This window comes from Cibotium barometz, chromosome 33 (assembly GCF_041138505.1).
Source record: "Cibotium barometz isolate CiBa-2024 chromosome 33, ASM4113850v1, whole genome shotgun sequence".
Classification (NCBI taxonomy): Eukaryota; Viridiplantae; Streptophyta; class Polypodiopsida; order Cyatheales; family Cibotiaceae; genus Cibotium; species Cibotium barometz.
Window position 1 is genome coordinate 24,674,991 of NC_141078.1, and position 18,427 is coordinate 24,693,417.

General features: G+C 39.7%; 2 pseudogenes; both read right to left on the reverse strand.

The window, feature by feature from the left end:
- Positions 1-2,326: 2,326 nt before the first annotated feature.
- Positions 2,327-4,940, reverse strand: LOC147619426 (uncharacterized; annotated as a pseudogene).
- A 6,186-nt stretch (positions 4,941-11,126) lies between these two features.
- Positions 11,127-18,090, reverse strand: LOC147619427 (uncharacterized; annotated as a pseudogene).
- Positions 18,091-18,427: the final 337 nt, after the last annotated feature.

Genomic DNA, 18,427 nt, shown 5'->3' on the forward strand with positions numbered 1-18,427 from the left:
AACCATCCCACAAGCATGGGACCATTAGATTGATGTTTACTATTTAAATATTATACTTTTTGTAGCCCTTTAGATACAAACTGTTATTTACAAATTTTACTTGTTTATGGTTCTTTATATGGATGAGCTCATCTTGACAAAGGATCACAAACTCAAACAAAATGTATTCTACAAAGTCAAATAAGCCCCACGAGCATGGTACCAATATATTGATGCTTACTTACTATATACTTTTGTAGAACTTGTATGTTATTTTTTAATAGAGCATATGTTATTGTTATTTATATGGATGAGCTCATCTTGACGAACAATCACCATAAAATAGACAAATCTTAAGCTTATGCATTATGTTTAATAATCAAGGTCTTACAAAAAGAAGTAATATTCAACTTATGCATTATTATTTTTGGGAAATAAATTCTAACAAACAATATGCAAAACTTTTACCTCTTATTAAAAGTATAGGAGGAGGTACTTGAGGGTTTTGGTATAGCCAAATTCAAGGCAATTAGTCCCACTAGAAAGATCGTGCAAGAGAATATAGCATGTACACTGACAAAAATAGTAGGACTTTCATAGAACAAGAACTCCACAAGAATTGGAGAACAATTTCAAATTATTTGGTTCAAACAAATATTACAATTATGCTCTCTCCCTTGAGAGAGCTTAGGTGGTGATCTGGTAAGACATTAAAATGAAGGATCGTATGCATTATGAACACAAGGTGCATAGAGCAATGCATGTAGCTTAGAGGGTGATCTGGTAAGACACTAAAATGGAGAATTGTATGCATTAGGAAAGAAGGGTGCATAGAGCAGTGAAGGTAGATCTAAAATTCATAATTTGAATATGATGGAAGTTGTCGAGCTCCTCTATATATAGTATCCATGGGCAAGGTCTATGTCGACCACCTTTGCATTGAGTTTGATAGGACCCAACTAACTACACATCACCCGACTAGGGTAATGATAGACTAAACAAGGGACCAAAAACCTTGGCGTGGCCTTCTAGGCCCATCCAAGGCCATTTGGATGCTCAGTTCGGCACCATGAATTAAGAATATGTTAAGAAGACCTCCCTATACCCTTAGTGTGGTTCGATATGGGTATATCATCTCACACTTACATGTAGCCTACTTGGCATCATGTCAAGCCTACGTAAATCGTTTTATTAACCGTCAAACTACGTATGGCCTCACCCCAATGTCCAGCTCTACTGGGCGCTTGTGCTAGTCTACAACACAATGGCTTCTCCTCATAAAGGGGAACTTATAATGTAAAGCTAGCTAGAACCATGTAGTCAATTATGAAGAGAGTTGAGAATTGATTTTTCATCTACCTCTTTGGTCCAAAACCGAGTCAGAGAAGATGCTAGTCTGGAAGATCTTTCCCAAGAGCCTTGATGAAGATGTCCACACATTTCTCTGTTCTGAATAATAGGCCATCTCTACCTTTGCATCCATGATAAGCTTGCACATGTGCTTTGTGGGAGCATAAAACATTGGGACTGTTGCAATCACCATGTAAATTTGGTTTTTGCATTATTGTAACTTTATTGGCTACTCTTGAGCTGCACCCACATCCCCCAAAATCCTCCTCAACAAGATTGTTTCATATGAAAGCATGTTGCTTTGTACTCAGCCTTCATAGAGGAAAGAGCAACTTTTGTTGATACCTAAGATAACTCTAGATCCAAGGAATAAGCAATACATTACCGACCTCCTAGTGGCACAATATCTTCACCAATCGAGGCTACAAAACCCAGCTAAGGTCTTACCAAAAGTGTAGGTAATGTCATACTCTTGTCGGATGTACTCAAAACACTTACATCCTCCCTTCTCTCAAGGCTTGTTTGAGACCTTGCTCAACACACCCAATTGCTAATGCCTGGTGGTGTATTACATAAGAAGATGATGACACTTTCCACAAGCCTCCTATACTACTTCATAACCACCAATAGAGAAAGGTCTTTACAGACAACTTTGCATCAACCTCCATGGGAATGCATGCAATCATGCAAAATGTCTTCAAAATCACCCCAACATATTTTTGCCAAGAGATAAAAATAGAATGCACAAAATTGCATGAGCCCAAGGTATATCATTTCAAACTCTTGACTCAACATCTTGTTTGTCTACAAGAACACCTTTTCATGGTTGCCTATCAAAATAAGGTCATTCACAAGAATGACAATGATCATGGCACTTGCCCTAAGAGCAAACATACAAATTTGCATTTAGTAAGCTTTTTATAAGACCAATACTTGCAAAGTAACTATTAATTGTTGGTACCACATTTAGGGAGACTATTTGAGCCCTTACATCTCCTTTCTGAGTCTGAAAACATTATCTTATGAATGGCTCGGATCATAAATCCTTGTGGTTGTACTACATACACATCCTCCTTGAGATGTCCATTCAAAAAAGCAAACTTTACATCTATTTACATAATTGGCCACCCATAAGATGAGGACTGTGCGAATTGTTGAGTCTGGTTGTGAAGGCAAATGTTTCCTAGAAGTTGAATCCCTTGACTTGTGCAAAACCCTTCGCCATGAGCCATGCCTTATACTTCTCCACTAGTGAGCCATTAAATATATAAGTAGGCTAATACACCCACTTGGTGCCAACAATCTTGCATTTTTGTGGACGATCCACAAGTCCCCACACGTGATTCTTCATGATGGAGTCATACTCTGTTCCTGCATCCTAAGGATGAGATGTCTTGAGAATGTCTCTTTCAAACCTCAGTGCAACCATACATGGAAATACCAATCTCCCCTTGCATAAAGCTTGTTTGGTAGTGTACCAAGTCTAACAATGGCCATTCATTTGGTGTCTAAACCTAGTCTTGTTGGTTATCCAGAAAACTCAAACATGACAACTCCTTATAAAAGGGACCTTACACTAGAGCGAGCATCTACACATGTAATTTTGCAATGCAATGATTTGCAATCGTCTCTCTTAAAGTCCACTTACAAATGAATTTCAATACTCTCTCTTGGACTACTCCAAGTCCCCCAAAATTTGTCACGTTATACTCAATGATTTCCCTAGATGAAAGAGCCATAGTAGGCTATTTTTTATTGATTCAAGATACACCTTTACCTTGCATGGTGATTAGTTAAGATATGTGATCTCAATACACTGACATACTACTCGGACATATACTCTTGGACAAATGACACACTCCTCCGAGCTTTGGCCTCCAAGCGACTCTTCAAGGCCTCTTCTTTCATCCTCTTGATGTAGCCCAGCCTCAGATGATACAATTTCTTCAAAAACCATGCCATCATGATAACGTTCACAGATCCCCCGAGTCCCACAGTAACAATCATGCTAATATTCCATTTGAGCATTGGTGGCAGCACTGCAAACCCAGCACTACAAAAGGCTGCTATCCCAAACATAGAAGACAAGAGGAGCAAGAATGCAGCCATGGATAGAGATGCCTTTATCAGACGCACCGCAGTGCCGATGTACACGTTCGGCCTTGGGAGTACCCCTCCTGCTCCTGCCAACACTGTTGCCATGGCAAATAGAAAAGAAAGGCTGTTGAAGACCCAAAAACTCGAGATACCGGAGTGGCCTTGAATTGCTGCATATGTCCCCACATTCCCATTGCCATTGACATAGCCCAAAGCAGGCTGCAGCCACCCTGCAAAGGTGACACTAGCAATGAGGGCAGCCCCCACTAGAATGGCATTGGCAGCATCCACATAAACCTGCCTAGCTCTATACAACATATCCACGCTCTCCTTCACCTCAGGCCGCCTCATGAGCAAAATTTCAATCTCTCGAAAGCCCTTTTCCACAGCATGCTGCACTGGAGTGATCCCCTTTTCATCCTCAGTGTCAGCTTCCACCAAGTCTTGTCTCTTAACGATGCGCTTCACCATATCCTCACACTCTTCCAGAAGAGCAATATGGAGGATGGTCTGCCCACCATCATACACATAATTCACATCAAAATCTGACCTTGGTACTAGCCAAAGCAGACCATAGTACAGCCATGCACCCCCTTTCATCCATTGCATGAAGATTTTCTGCTTGAGTGGTCCATTCAGCCGCCACAATGTGTTCAAGTACTCCACAGAAAAAATTGTAGAGCTATGTTGGAGTGAGAGTAGCCACAAGAGGATTGCTTAAGGGGAGTCTTTCTCTGCAACTCCACCATTATTCTTGCCACCGCTGGATGTGGTATTCCAGACAGATTGAAAAAGCTGGTTGAGGAAATGGGAGCCATTGACCAATGTCAAGATCTTATCAGACATGGTTGGATCGGGTGTGGCTTCCACGGCGATGTCGAGCGGGGTTTGGTTACTCTTGTTCACGGCCAGATTGACAACACCTACCCGAGTTTGAAGCTCATGGTCCACCAAAGCTTCGACTGCAGGGATGTTCCGAGCTCTGGCTGCGATGTGTAAAGGAGTATCGCCTTCCAAATTGCCAGCGTTGGTGTACCCCCCTTTCGTCAGAACCATTTTGAGAGCATGGCACCATCCTTTACCATGATGTTTAGAAATGTAGTGCAAGGGCTTGAAACCTGCAGAGTTTTCTATCTGGAGACACTGTTGCAAGAGGGATTAGGGTTCTGACCTGGGCAAGGTTGGCAGCTCTGGCAGCATTGTGGAGAAAGGTGTTGCCGCCGTTGTCTGTGTGTGAGTCTGGGGGTGAGCTCGTAACTTTGAGGTAGCTTTGAGCTTGCAGCTGTTTCTGCACCCTCGCCGATGAGCGCGTCGCGATGAACTCTGACACTGAAGTCCGCCGCAGCATCCATGGAGCTGCGCTCGTCCACAAAGCCCGGCTGCTCAAGGGATTAGAGATTTGGGAGCCATCGCGCCCTTCTGTCACCATCGCCACACGCCTCCACGACACCTTCCAAGCAGGTCGCGACACCTTGACCTGGGTGGCTCCACCAAGGGGTGAACCAGTGTGTGTTTTCTTCCTCCACCACTTGATGTGCGTGCAAATATTTGAATTTGGAAGATAAAAGGCCACAATCATTTCTTCTAATTTGTTATAATTGAGATTTTCATTTTTAAATCTTTCTTGCATAATTAATTCGTGTTTTAAGAGCAAATCAAATGAGAAGAAATATGATTATGGAAAGTTATTCTGGAGAGTTTAGAGGTTATTATCCTAGTATAGTTATATGATAATGGAAAGTTATTCTAGAGAGTTTGAGAGGTTATTATCTTAGTATAGTTAAGCGTGTATTCTATTTGACATCCATTGATTTAAAGTAGCTCTAGATTATGTTATAACTGAAGGGATTCTAATAAATTCACTACAATTAAAGTTGTTTTTATTTCAAGAGGCTATTTAGTTATGTGTGTATTATATTTGACATCCATTGATCTGAAGTAGCTCTAGATTATGTTATAACTAAAGGGATTCTAATAAATTCACTGCAATTAAAGTTGTTTTTATTTCAAGAGGCTATTTAGTCCATCATAAATTATCCTATGCATGGACTATACTTTCACTCCATTCCACCCACTACTTCATCTTGCATCTCAAAGATGGGGTGCACAAGGTGTTCCAAACTAAGCCATTGCTTGAAAAATATCTGGATTTAATGTAATTGAACCTTCTAAATTTTTAAAATACTTTCAAATTTTGAAACTAAAGGTTTAACATTTGAAGCTTTTAAAGAATTTTGGTGTAAATGATCAAAGATTTTCTTCACTCATACTTTGCCTTTGGTCAAGGCTCTAAAAAGCAAGCATGAAGACTTTGGGACCTGGGTCATAGCCTAAGAGTCTTAGACTATCCTCTTCACAAACTATATATGCTTGTCTTTCAATGTGTGTGAGCTTTGATGCACACATTGAAGTCAGCGGATGGAAAATTGGTTGAATGCTTAAAGCATACACATCTTATGGCACAAAGATGGTGGGATTAAATTTTACTATGTCCACTTTGTCACATTTACTTGTATTCAACCATTCTTTGGAAACTTAGCTACTACAACATGGTAGCCTTATGTCCATGAGGAATTGAACATTCCTTGGAAAGTTAGCTACAACATATTGAACATAAGTCATAACGATCATACATATTTAAGATACACAAATAACGTTCAGTGCTTTGAAAATTACCTTTGTAAGGTTATACAAAATAAAAGGCCTTACAAAATAATTCCCCATGGAACATTTTTATGCAATCTTGCATGTCTACAGTTTGAGCAATCGTGCACAAGTCTACAATTGATGCTGAGCAATCAACGACGATCGTCTCCAATTGTTGGGCGGTATAATCGTTCCAAACAGTAAAACTCGCATACAATCGGTGCTTGTAATGGTTCTTCTCATTCTATAATTTTTTCCAGTTTTCCAATTTTTCCTTTATTTGGAAATTGTCGTCGTTGTGATTTCACAGGTTCATCAGTCGCGCCATCTTCTCCGATTGTTAAATTCTCCAATCGTGAACTTCTCCAATCGCTTCACAGAATCGCTCTGATTTTCCAATCATCACAGCTTCCTCTCGGCAAGTCCAATTGCTTAATTGTAATTTTTAAATTGGTGCATTAGGAAAAATATGGACTCTCATTTTTGTCCCTTAAGAATTTCCACACCTCCTCTCTCTAGAAAAATGGGCTCATGGTGAAATTTTTGCAAATCAACTCAAAAGTGAGCGGAGTTTGGACATTCGGAATCTACTTTTTGAGACCTTTCCAATGATATATAGCATGATAAGCAATTTTGAATATTCAAGAAGTCTCCAAATTGGTGATGACATGGCATGTTACCATCACCAATTTGGGGACTTCTTGAATAATCTAAATTTTCCATCATACTATATATTATTGGTCTCGATGAGTAGATTCCAAATGGGCAATCTCCGCCAATTTTTGATTTGATTTGTAAAAATTTCACCCCATGAGCCCATTTCTCTAGAGAGAGGAGGTGTGGAAATCCTTAAGGGGCAAAAATGAGAGTCCATATTTCACCTAATGATTGTACTTTTTCAATCATTTGATTCAACTTTTCTAATTTGCAAGCATACTTTTCTAATCATTTTCCAATCGATGATTGTTTTTTTTATATTATGAAGATCAATTGCCCGATTGCACTTTTTAATTGTGTGATTCTTGTTTTCCAATCATTCGATCGGTCACTTTTCAATTGTCGTTTGATCGATGGTTTTCCAATCATCTGATAGTACTTCTCAAATTGTCCATTCTGCAATCGCCGATTTCACATTCTCTAATCGGTGATCCAAGAGTATAGTCCATTGGTGATTCTTCTTCTCTAATTATGCGATCGAAGCCTCCGATTCATCTTTTATAATTGTCCGATCGAAGACTCCAATCTACCGATCAAACAATTCAGTAGCTTGGTGGAATGTTCAAAAATTCAACCTTTCTTTTAACATCTTTCCTTATCAAATTTAAGCTTATCATCTTTACTTTTTAGATTCTCAAGTAGTCATATATGGCCAAATAACTCATCAAATGATTTGTTTGGTATTCTTTCCAAAGAGAATACATTAGATGGGTCAAATTACTCCCTACAAAGTTTTATGGTCAGAAGTGTCCTTATTTTACAAAGGGCTTATGGGGTTATATCAATGGAGGTGATGACCCTCGTCTTGGCACAATTGCATCTTCTACTCCTCAAAGGGATCAGGGCCCCAACAAACCCAGAGGCAAACAAAAGTTGTTGACCAAAGAAGATGAGATTCACATGACGCTCAAGCTTTTGCATTAATTGCCTTGTTAGTTACAAGGTCTATTGTTCCACGCATTGCCTCTTGTAAAACATTCATGCTTTCTTGGAACACTCTTGATGCAAGGATTGCCTTTATATCAGAAGGCAACTTTATAATGAAAATATGCAAGAAAAGGAGTCCATGAATGGAAATTTAACAAAATTACAAGACTTGAGAGACATTCTCAATATTAATGAATTCATTCGTGAAAAGGACATGATTAACATCACCCTTAAGTCTTTGCCCGAATCTTATTTGGGTTTCCATACTTTCCTCTGTCTTTCTTTGAGAGACAATGCAACCTCTCTTACCTATGAGGAGCTTGTTAGCTTACTGTTGCACGAGGAACTAGAAAGAATGTTTTTGAGAGTTCTCGGATCTACCATCCCCGCTTACCTATCAAGAGCGTGTTAGCTTGCTATTCCAAGGGAGAAACAATTGGCAAAAAATATTTCTGAGAGTTCTAGTAGTGATCAGGCTCTAATAGCCAAGGATAAGGGTAAGAAATTTAAGCAGAAGACAAATTTTAACAACACTTCTGAGGCTAAGGGTGATTGTGAACAGCCAAAGAAGGTGACTTGTTGGTATTACAAGAAGCCCGGTCAGACAGTTAAAAATTGTTTCAAATTTTAAAATAAGAAAAAAGAAATCTAATGACTCTAGCAATTCTACCTCTGATACTCAGAGTTCCAAGAAATAGGACTGTTTGAATATCATTGTCCACTAAGAATTCTCATTAATGGCTATTTGTATTTATAATCCTGAATAGGATGTATGTCTTAGTGCAACTGTCTCTAACAAGTGGTTTCTTGACAGTGGTGGTGGTGCTTCTAAGCACATAACTTCTCAACGAATTTGGTCAAACACATGGAGACTACACAAGATGGTCACACTGTTACTTGTGCCAACAATGCTTCTTACCCCATCAAAGGTATTGGTGAGATAATTCTCACTACTATAAGTACGACTGATCTTACTCCATGAAGGGAAAATCAGAGGTATTTTCTCATTTTCATCACTTTTTGCTATGGTTAAAAATGAAACTGGTTTAAAAATTGAAACTCTTCGTTCTTAGACACGCTAGGGGGGAGGTATATATCTAATACGCTCAAAGATTTTTCGCTATGGTTGAAAATGAAACTGGTTTAAAAATTGAAACTCTTCATTCTCAGTCGTGTTGGGGGGAAGGTATATGTCTCATACAATCAAATATTTTTTGGGACAAAAAGGCATTAAGCATCAATGTACAACTCCCTATACACCACAAAAAAATGGTGTTGCTGAAAGAAAAAATAAGACTCTCATGTAGATGGTTAGATGCATGGTTAAAGGTCAGTATCTCTTCCACAGAAGTTTTGGATGGAAGGTCAGTAGCTTCCACACAAGTTTTGAAGAGAAATAGTTCTTTGTGCTACCTATGTGCTCAACAAATACCCCACTAAAGCTTTGAAGACTACAACTCTTTATGAGGCTTGGTTCAATCAAAAACCTAAGGTTGAATACATGCATGTTTTGGTTGTTTGGCATATGCACATGTGCCAACACAAAGAAGAACTAAGCTTGATGATAAGGCAATGAAATGCATTTTTATTGGTTATAGTGTTGAAAGCAAAGGTTATCATCTCTATAATCCACTCACTAAGAAGATTACTAACAGTAGGAATGTCATTTTTATAGAGGATTTTTTCTATCCAAATGATGAAATTCAATAAGCATGCTTCTGCCGATTCTCTGAACATGTTTGATGGGTTGTTACATGTGCAGTTTTATTGATTCTCAACAGGTTTTGCCTACTAATCCTTGTTTGTTATAAGGGGGGGAATGCTCCAGGAATTGATGCACTAACTTGAGATTAGCTATTGGGAGATGTAGTAAATGGATTAGAAGCACCTTGTAGGATAGCAAATTGTCTGCTCAAACCACTTCTTCACACTAGATATTGCAAAGTTTGCATTTCTTGGTTCTCTACATGATGTAGGTAAACTTGAGTCTTTTAAAGAGGCTCAAGAAGATCCAAATTGGGTGAAAGCCATGTAGGATGAAATTCATTCCATTTAGAATAATGCCCGTGGGATTTAGTGAATCTACCACTTGGCAAGAAAGCTATTCGTACTAAGTGGGTTTTAAAAGTCAAGAGAAAGGTAAATCGATCTATTGACAGATTCAAGGCCAGAATTGTTGCCAAAGGTCATGTTTAATAGAAATGGATTGTTGATTATGATGTAATTTTTTCTCCCACTTCCCGTATGATCGCTATCTAATTTGTTATTGCTTTGAAGTCCATCATGGATAGAAAGTGCACTAACTAGACATCAAAACAATGTTAATTTCAAGAAGAAGTTTATGTGAGTCAACCAGGCAGGTTTACACAACTTGGTCAAGAAGAACAGAAGGTATGCAAGCTTAATAAATTCTTTATATGGTTTAAAACATGCTCTAGAGCTTGGTACCAAATGATTCATGCCTATTTAACTAGACAAGGATTTCGAAACAGTCCTATGAAAAGCACTTTATATGTGAAAAAGGATGCATTATTGTCATTCTCTATGGAGATGATATGCTAGTGACAGACACCAACGAGGATTTCATTACATCCTTCAAGGATGACCTTGCCTCAAATTTTGAGATATTAGATCTTGGTCTTTTGCACTACTATTTGGGTATGTAGTCTCTATAGGAAGATGATGGTACAGTCATTAAGTAGTCCAAGTACATCCAAGAACTAGTCAAGAGGTTCAACATGGAAAGTTCCAAACCAATTCCTACACCAATGAAACTCGATAGAAAACTTAGTCATAAAACTTAGTTTACTGGATATCGGTGAACCATTCGTTGACATAACCACTTATGATCAAGCTATTGGATACCTAATGTATTTGTGTAACTCATGGCCAACAATGAAAAGAACAAAGAATTAGTCCACTGGTACTTAGCTCCGTCATGCATCATACTATATACATCATGCATTGTATATACTATACATACCATAGTAAAATATTGACAATGTTATCTATGATTTTCGTTGCGTCAATCCTCAAAACATTTAAATCATATCCATCCAGACACCTGACAACTCTTTGGCCCCGAAGTTAAAATGCCGCTCTAACCGGCGCAGCAACCTCCAAAACTCTCAATTCTCTGATATTGTTTGCTTCAATCAGACTTACTTCCCTCTCTATCCTGTTTGCTTCAATCAGACTTACTTCCCTCTCTATCCTGTTTGCTTCAATCAGACTTACTTCCCTCTCTATCCTGTCTGCATCTTCTTCTTCTACAACAATTTCAACTTCAGCGGAGGGCTGTGTGGCTGTGCTGCAGTAGCCTTCGGTTGTGGTTGTGCCTCCGGTTCTAGTTGTTTGTGAGGTTCTACTTGAGGGGCATCATCACTGGGGTGTTCAAGTCTTAACCTACTCTAAGAACGGGTGTCCTTGTCGTGAGGAGCACGGGAGATCTCAGATGGCCTTGTACGAGGATGGTGGGGGGGGACTGTAAGGATACGCTGCATTCGAGGATCGCTTACAGAAATAGGAACAAGCATCTGGTCGTATCTATACCGCAATCGACGAAGGGTATCAAAATCCCTCGGCTTTATTGTTAGCCTGTGGGCATAAGCGACGAGAAAGTAAGCATCTTCAAAAAACTTGATGATCTAGTCCTCAGTGATTTCTTGAAGACACAATAATGCAGATGATTGCCACCGCATGCCAATACTCTATTGCTCACAAATTTCATGCACAATCCTTTGGAAAGGGAGCCTGGATATCGCACGCTGCATGTGTCGCTCAATGCGACGAAGCTCCTACAAAACTACCTAACGTTATCACATTGGGGTCGGTACCAAACGATATAAAGTAGATAGGATTCCGGAGGCCTTTGTATCGCTTGGTACTAACCCCAAGACCAACGTTATCACATTGGGGTCAGTACCAAGTGATATAAAGCAAACAGAATTCCAGAGGCCTTCAAATTGCTTGGTACTGACCCCATGACTCATAGTGGGGTCGGTACCAAGCGATATAAAGCAGATAGGATTTCGGAGGCCTTTGAATCGCTTGGTACTCTGACCCCATGACCAACGTTATCACAGTGGGGTCGGTACCAAGCGATATAAAGCATACAGGATCCCGGAGGCCTTTGTTTTGCTTGGTATTGACCCCATGACTCTGGGGTCGGCACCAAGCGATATAAAGCAGACACGATCCCAAAGGCCTTTTTTTCGCTTGGTACTGACCCCATGACTCATAGTGGGGTCGGTACCAAGTGATATAAAGCAGACAAGATCCCGCTTTGTTTCCCTTGGTATTGACAGGATCCCACTTTGTTTCCCTTGGTATTGACCCCATGACTCACAGTGGGGTTGGTACCCAGTGATATAAAACCAGACAAAATCCCGGAGGCCTTTGTTTCGCTTGGTACTGACCCACAGTGGGGTCGGCACCAAGCGATATAAAGCAGACAGGATCCCGGAGGCCTTTGTTTCGCTTGGTATACTGACCCCATGACTCACAGTGGGGTCGGTTAACAAGCGATATAAAGCAGACAGGATCCTAGAGGCCTTTGTTTCGCTTGGTACGGACCCCATGACTCATAGTGGGGTCGGCACCAAGCGATATAAAGCAGACAGGATCCCGGAGGCCTTTGTTTCGCTTGGTACTAACCCCATGACTCACAGTGGGGCCGGTACCAAGCGATATAAAGCAGACATGATCCCAGAGGCGTTTGTTTCACTTGGTACTGACCCCATGACTCACAGTGGGGTCGGTACCAAAGGATATAAAGCAGAAAAGATCTCGGAGGCCTTTGTTTCGCTTAGTACTGACCCCATGACTCACAGTGGGGTTAGCACTAAGCGATATAAAGCAGATAGGATCCGAGAGGCCTTTGTTTTGCTTGGTACTGATCCCATGACTCACAGTGGGGTCGGTACCAAGCGATATAAAGCAGACAGGATCTCGAAGGCCTTTGTTTTGCTTGGTACTGACCCATGACTCACAGTGGGGTCGGTACCAAGCGATATAAAGCAGACAGGATTCTGGAGGCCTTTGTACCGCTTGGTATTGACCCCATGACCAACGTTATCACAGTGGGATCGATACCAAGCTATATGAAACAAACAAGAGTCTAGGAGTCCAGAGGTACCAATATCGCTTGGTACTAGACCCGTGGTGGGCAACATGAGCCAAGGGGGTCAGTATTAAGCGATATGGGACCAAAAGGACCCCGATGAAACCCTGAGTGCTTTGTACAGACACTATTATCAACATTCACAAAATAGATAGCAAAAAGTAAATAGAGGGTTTGAAAAAACTATGAAATAATTGTAATGGATGTAGAGGCTGATGGCGTTTGGCTCAGTTTGGGGGGCGTTGAGGAGGCTGATGCAGTCTGAGACTCAGAGGACGATGGATGTAGCAGTGATGGCGTTTGGCTCCTGCTATTTTGTAGAGACTCAGAGGTGAAAAAAATGAACACATGTAAGAAAGTCGATGAGTGAGCACATAGTACATACCATATTCACGCATCGTTAATGCATCCAACCTTTTAAATGTCCGCACGAGTGGCATGAGTTGATAACGTCCCAAAACTCCTCGTGTGGTACTAGTTTTTTAAGTCCCAAATCTCCCTTGGGAGCAGTGTTCGGGGAGGATATTTTTGAGAAATGTACCCAAATTCCCATTGGACTCCTCTCAAACCAGCAAATCAAGCAATTTGGGACATACATTTTTAGAAATTCATGCCATTTCATAAATTTTCTTTGCATGCTAAAATCCTTCTAGGTTTAAGTCTAATAGGAAATCCTCAAAGCTAACCGCCTCTGTGATAAGTTGAGACACCCATTTGCGTTGAGTTACCTACGTTTTTGTCCCTCTGCATCGCCATCGCCGTCCCTCTGCATCGCCAAAGCTTTCAATATTTTCTATAGGTATGCCCATCTCTCCCTCCCTCCCTCCGCCACCATGGAAACTAAGGTTTCAATTGAAATCAAATTTTCTAGAGTAGTAGTGGGTTGCAAATGTGTAAACATGAAGGCCAAGTAAGTTTATAGGCCATGAAGGCCAAGTAAGTTTATAGGCCTTCAAGTCAAAGCTTAGGGTAGGCCTTAAACTTTCAGGCCTGGAAGACAAACTATTTTAGCTTACAAAATACAACTAAAATGCAAAATATGCCGCTTGTATATTTTTTATTTAATATATATAAAGGCTTCATCTCTATAAAAAAATAATAAAACTTATTGACCCCTTTAAGTCTCTTTAAATTTAGGGGTCAGTACCAAGCGGTGATGGGCTCGTGAATTCCGTGTGAGCCCTCTACCGCTTGGTACTGACCCCTCTTTTTTTGGTGCTAGTACCGATTGACAGGGGGCTTGCATGTGTATATCCAAATCTCCTTATCGCCAGGTATTGACCCCATGTATAATAAGCGTGCATGTTCTAATTGACTGAAATGTTTTTTAGGCATGTCTTCGAAAGAGTTGGACATTGTCTATGAATCGGATGACGAGGGCAGAAGAGTCTTGTGCAGAAAAGTTGTTTATGTTTTTGTACAATGCAGAAGCCCACGAGCGTTTACATGAGTTGTCTTTAATGTTCGACAAGGAACTTTCTCTTGAGAACGTCATTAATTCTTGTAGGATTGTTCTCGGGGTGACCGTGAGCAAGAGTATGAAGACACTGTTTTTTCCAATATCGTTATGTCCGATGGTGAACGATATGTTCATCCATCTGATTTTGCAACAGACAAAGTCATGAAGAGGAGGCTTAGCCGTTGTCTTGAAAAGATTCCCAGCTGCTACTGCAGTAATAGAGTAGAGGAGAAATGCCCAATACACTCAAAGAAGTGTCACCTGCTCCAATTTAGTTATTTTTGCAGTCCAAGACTCCGAGTACCTGCCTGGCAGGGAGATATTAAAGAAGATGTTCGATGAAGCTAGGACATATGAAACCCAATTGCCTTCCGAGGAGGAGGCTGTAGCAATTGCCGACCATCTTGGTTTGGCAGATATGGGTAAACTTTTGGCACCTACTGTGCATGAGGACAGTAAGTCCACGATCCCTTTCTGAACAAGATCCATGCTTGAGGGTGATGAAAATCAATAGGTAATAGAGCCGAAGATTTCTTAAACTATAAGAATTTGATTTACGTGGACTTTGTCGATTGTGTCAATTAAACATATAACATTGGTACCAAGTTTTTGTATATGATGATGATTTCCTGAAGAGAGAAGGAGGCTCAAGATTATCCGAAGCTTCCCTTTCAAAGTCAATAGGTCATCGAAAGGATGTTGCTCTTGCTCAATATATAAGACATTTGAATCATCAAAAGGTATATGCAATTTACGACACTTGCTTAAAATTGACAACAGCAAGCAGTGGCATGAGGCATGATGATTACAATTTTAATCCGCAGATCATTATATTTCACAAGGAGTTCTCAAAAGAAAATGCAAAATTCCCTTTATTCGCATTCAAAGTACTATCCAAGTTTTGTGGTGGACACGAAGTGCCTTTAAATGCTGAGAAGGTGGTGCTTGTCGAGAAACAGTTCGCGCTACGGGTGTTTGGTCAGGGGTATGGTTGCCAAGTACTAAGATGCCCCTACTACCTGTCATATACAGCGCATGCTATTGTAGCGGGAATTACAGACCTAGACACATTGCATCCATATGGAAAAAGATATCTAATAAGGACAAGAAAAAGCCGGTCAGAACTGTTGCCTCCAACGGTGTAGATGCCAAAAATAGATCTCCCGACAGATGAAGAGGAAGAAGAGGAAAAGGAAGATGAAGAAGGAAGACCACTGAAGAAGCTCAATCCCACCTCATCTAGACCACCTTCTCCCAACCCTGACTCTTGAGCAACGCCACAACTGATGGCGCTCTCTTGTAATTGACTAATTCCAAGCGCATTGTCGCTTTTCTTTATTAATCAATTGTTTTGCACGTGTCAATGATGAGGACTTGAATGTGTCTTTTTGTTTTGCTTTGTGAATCAATTTCCTGTAAGTCCATTGATGTAACTCTAAAAGACTATTGGCTCGATTCTTGCCTCCACCATGTCTAGTGTGCTTAAAGTAACATGTTCTTGCCATGTAATGTGACTTCTCCATGCCTTGAGTTGATTATATTGACAATGAACTGTACGTCTTTGCGAAATATGGTGTATGATTATATAGTATATGCTGCAATCAATGACAACAGGAAAAAATCAGATGTATGTATTAGCTGGTCTCACAGTATTGAGATTGCAGCAGTTTTTAAAGTTCTTACCATGTAATGAGTTACATGTTGATCACTCCATCCTGCAATGAATGCCTTCCTCCAAGTCTCTAATATGTTTTCAAATAATTTTATCTCACTATTGCTCCAGCTCTTTTTCTCCATGAATGCAAAGATCTTGTCAAGTGAAATCCACACATCTGCCTTCCGATTTTGGATTGAACCTTCATTTCCAATGTCCTTGACTGCATTATGTAGATCTTTCCATCGATTAAACATCTTTTGCTTGTTTTTTATCTCGACAGTCTTTGAGGCAGTATGACAAAAATCTTTTAGCTTTCACACTACCTATTGATGGTTTTCTTGGTACTTTGTTGCCCCCTTGTGACCGCTTGTCCTCCTCCTCAATTTTAACATGCCCCCCATGCAAGCCAATGTTTGATAGAACTTTTTCTATTGCTTTGATTGCTTTTAGAGATTATTTTTTAGGATTTAACATCCATGCAAAGCATATGTACAAATAATACACCAGCTTCTCTACAATTCTACATAGTGCATGCAACGTGCATATATGCACTCTGGATAGAGGAATATGAAGCATTGCTTTGAAATCTTTATCTTTTAAATGCCTATCAGGAGATTTGTTCCATAGTACACGATCTAAAGTCTTGGCACTTGACATGCAATATAGACATGGACTCTTTGCATTTGCACCTTTGCTTATGTTATACATGAATTTTAGAGTCTTCAAATCCCCTGCCATGTGCCATTCCACTTTATAGTCACCGAACCCAAGCACATGAAGGGCCCTTCCATTTCTTTGCTCACTAATCAGTGATGGAATTGTAGTTTGATGAAACACCCAATGCAAAATTTGAAAGTCTTCTTTATCCACCTGTGTCATTAGGAAGAAGCTCATGTTTAATACAAGTTTCATATTTAAATTATTTCAACATAATACACAGTCATATTCAATGATAAAGAAGATACCTCAAAAGATCCAAGCGGCAATATGTTATTCTCCGATTGAACACTGAAATATCTTGCATCATCTTTTGTAATAGATGTGTCTAAGGCCCTGTTTATTAGAGTGATAGCAACCCTCTCCATTTTTCTGTTCTTTAAAATCTCACACTCATCCAGTTTCAAAACAAATTTTAAAAATCCTTCACATTCTTCTTGACTAATCTAAAAAAAATGAACTTTGTACCTAATCAAAGCTTTAAGATCAAAGAAAATATTGTTGTGTTGGTTAAAGAGTACCTCTCTGTCTTAGCAACGAATGTTGCTTCAATATATACTGGTGAACTAACCTTCTCAAACACCTCTGAGTTCACATGTTGGCGTGCAGACTTTACTTGCATTGGTTTTGGAAGTAACGAACCTTTATGCTTCTTACTTTGACATTTCTCTGCTAGTGCCTTAAACAGTATACTATATGCTTTCTGAGAGATGCCAATCTCATCCAGCATTTCTTGCACCTGAGTTGCATCCAGTTGGTTCTTGTTTATAAAAGAAGACACATGCTTCTCATTGATTTTTTGAAACAACATCTTTTCCACTATTCCTTTTGGTACCAAATGACTGTAATGCACTCCAGCCTCGGAATGTATCTTAGACTCTAGATGAAGTAAAGATCTAAAAATAGAATAACATCAAATCTGATCACTTATGTCTAGTTTCAAACAAAGAACCTAATCTAAAAAGAGAAATATATATGAAACAAGAGTTAACATTACCTTACAGCCTGTACTCGCTTCTTCATCCCTCCACTTCCAACTTTCATTTTCTCTATGTTGCAAAGCTGCCTTCTTCTTTTACGTTGCCCTAGTGTTGTGTCCTTTCTCCTTAAAGCATCAATCTTTTTCTCCAAGTCTTGAATTGTTTCTTTGTTTGCCACCATAAGCTTCTTTGCATACAACCCATTTAGTGTTTTTATTTCAGTGTTCTCTATTTGTAGAAAATCTCTCTGCTGTTTTGCAACCATCACTTTTGTTTCCAAGTGTTGGACATAACCCAGCAAACCTTGTCTACCATCACGAGTGAAATGTAATAGGTTTGTAATGTTGTAAAATGGAGGTGGTACATTTGTAAATGGATCCTTGGGATACATTGACCCATCGGTCCACAAATCCAAATGACGCTCTCCATTATTCCTCATTTTCTCTTTTTGCTCATAGCATTAAAAAAAACTCTTATTTCGTTTCTTCAAAGGCTGGTACTCAGATTGTATGTCCACATGAAGATGGTAAGTATTATAGGTTCTTTTACATGCACCATTTCTACTACTGTTACTAAGAATTTGAGTGTCTCCATGTGTTGTTGAAGGTGGATTAATTAGAATCTCCAAATTTGGATTAATGTTCTCATTTGCAAAGCTAGTATTTTCTCATCATAAAACATATTAAAGAATTGAAACAAGAACTAACTCGATTAGTTAGGACGTTTTTTTTTATAGTTTCAATATGAAAACCCCCACGGTTGAGATGATGATTAAA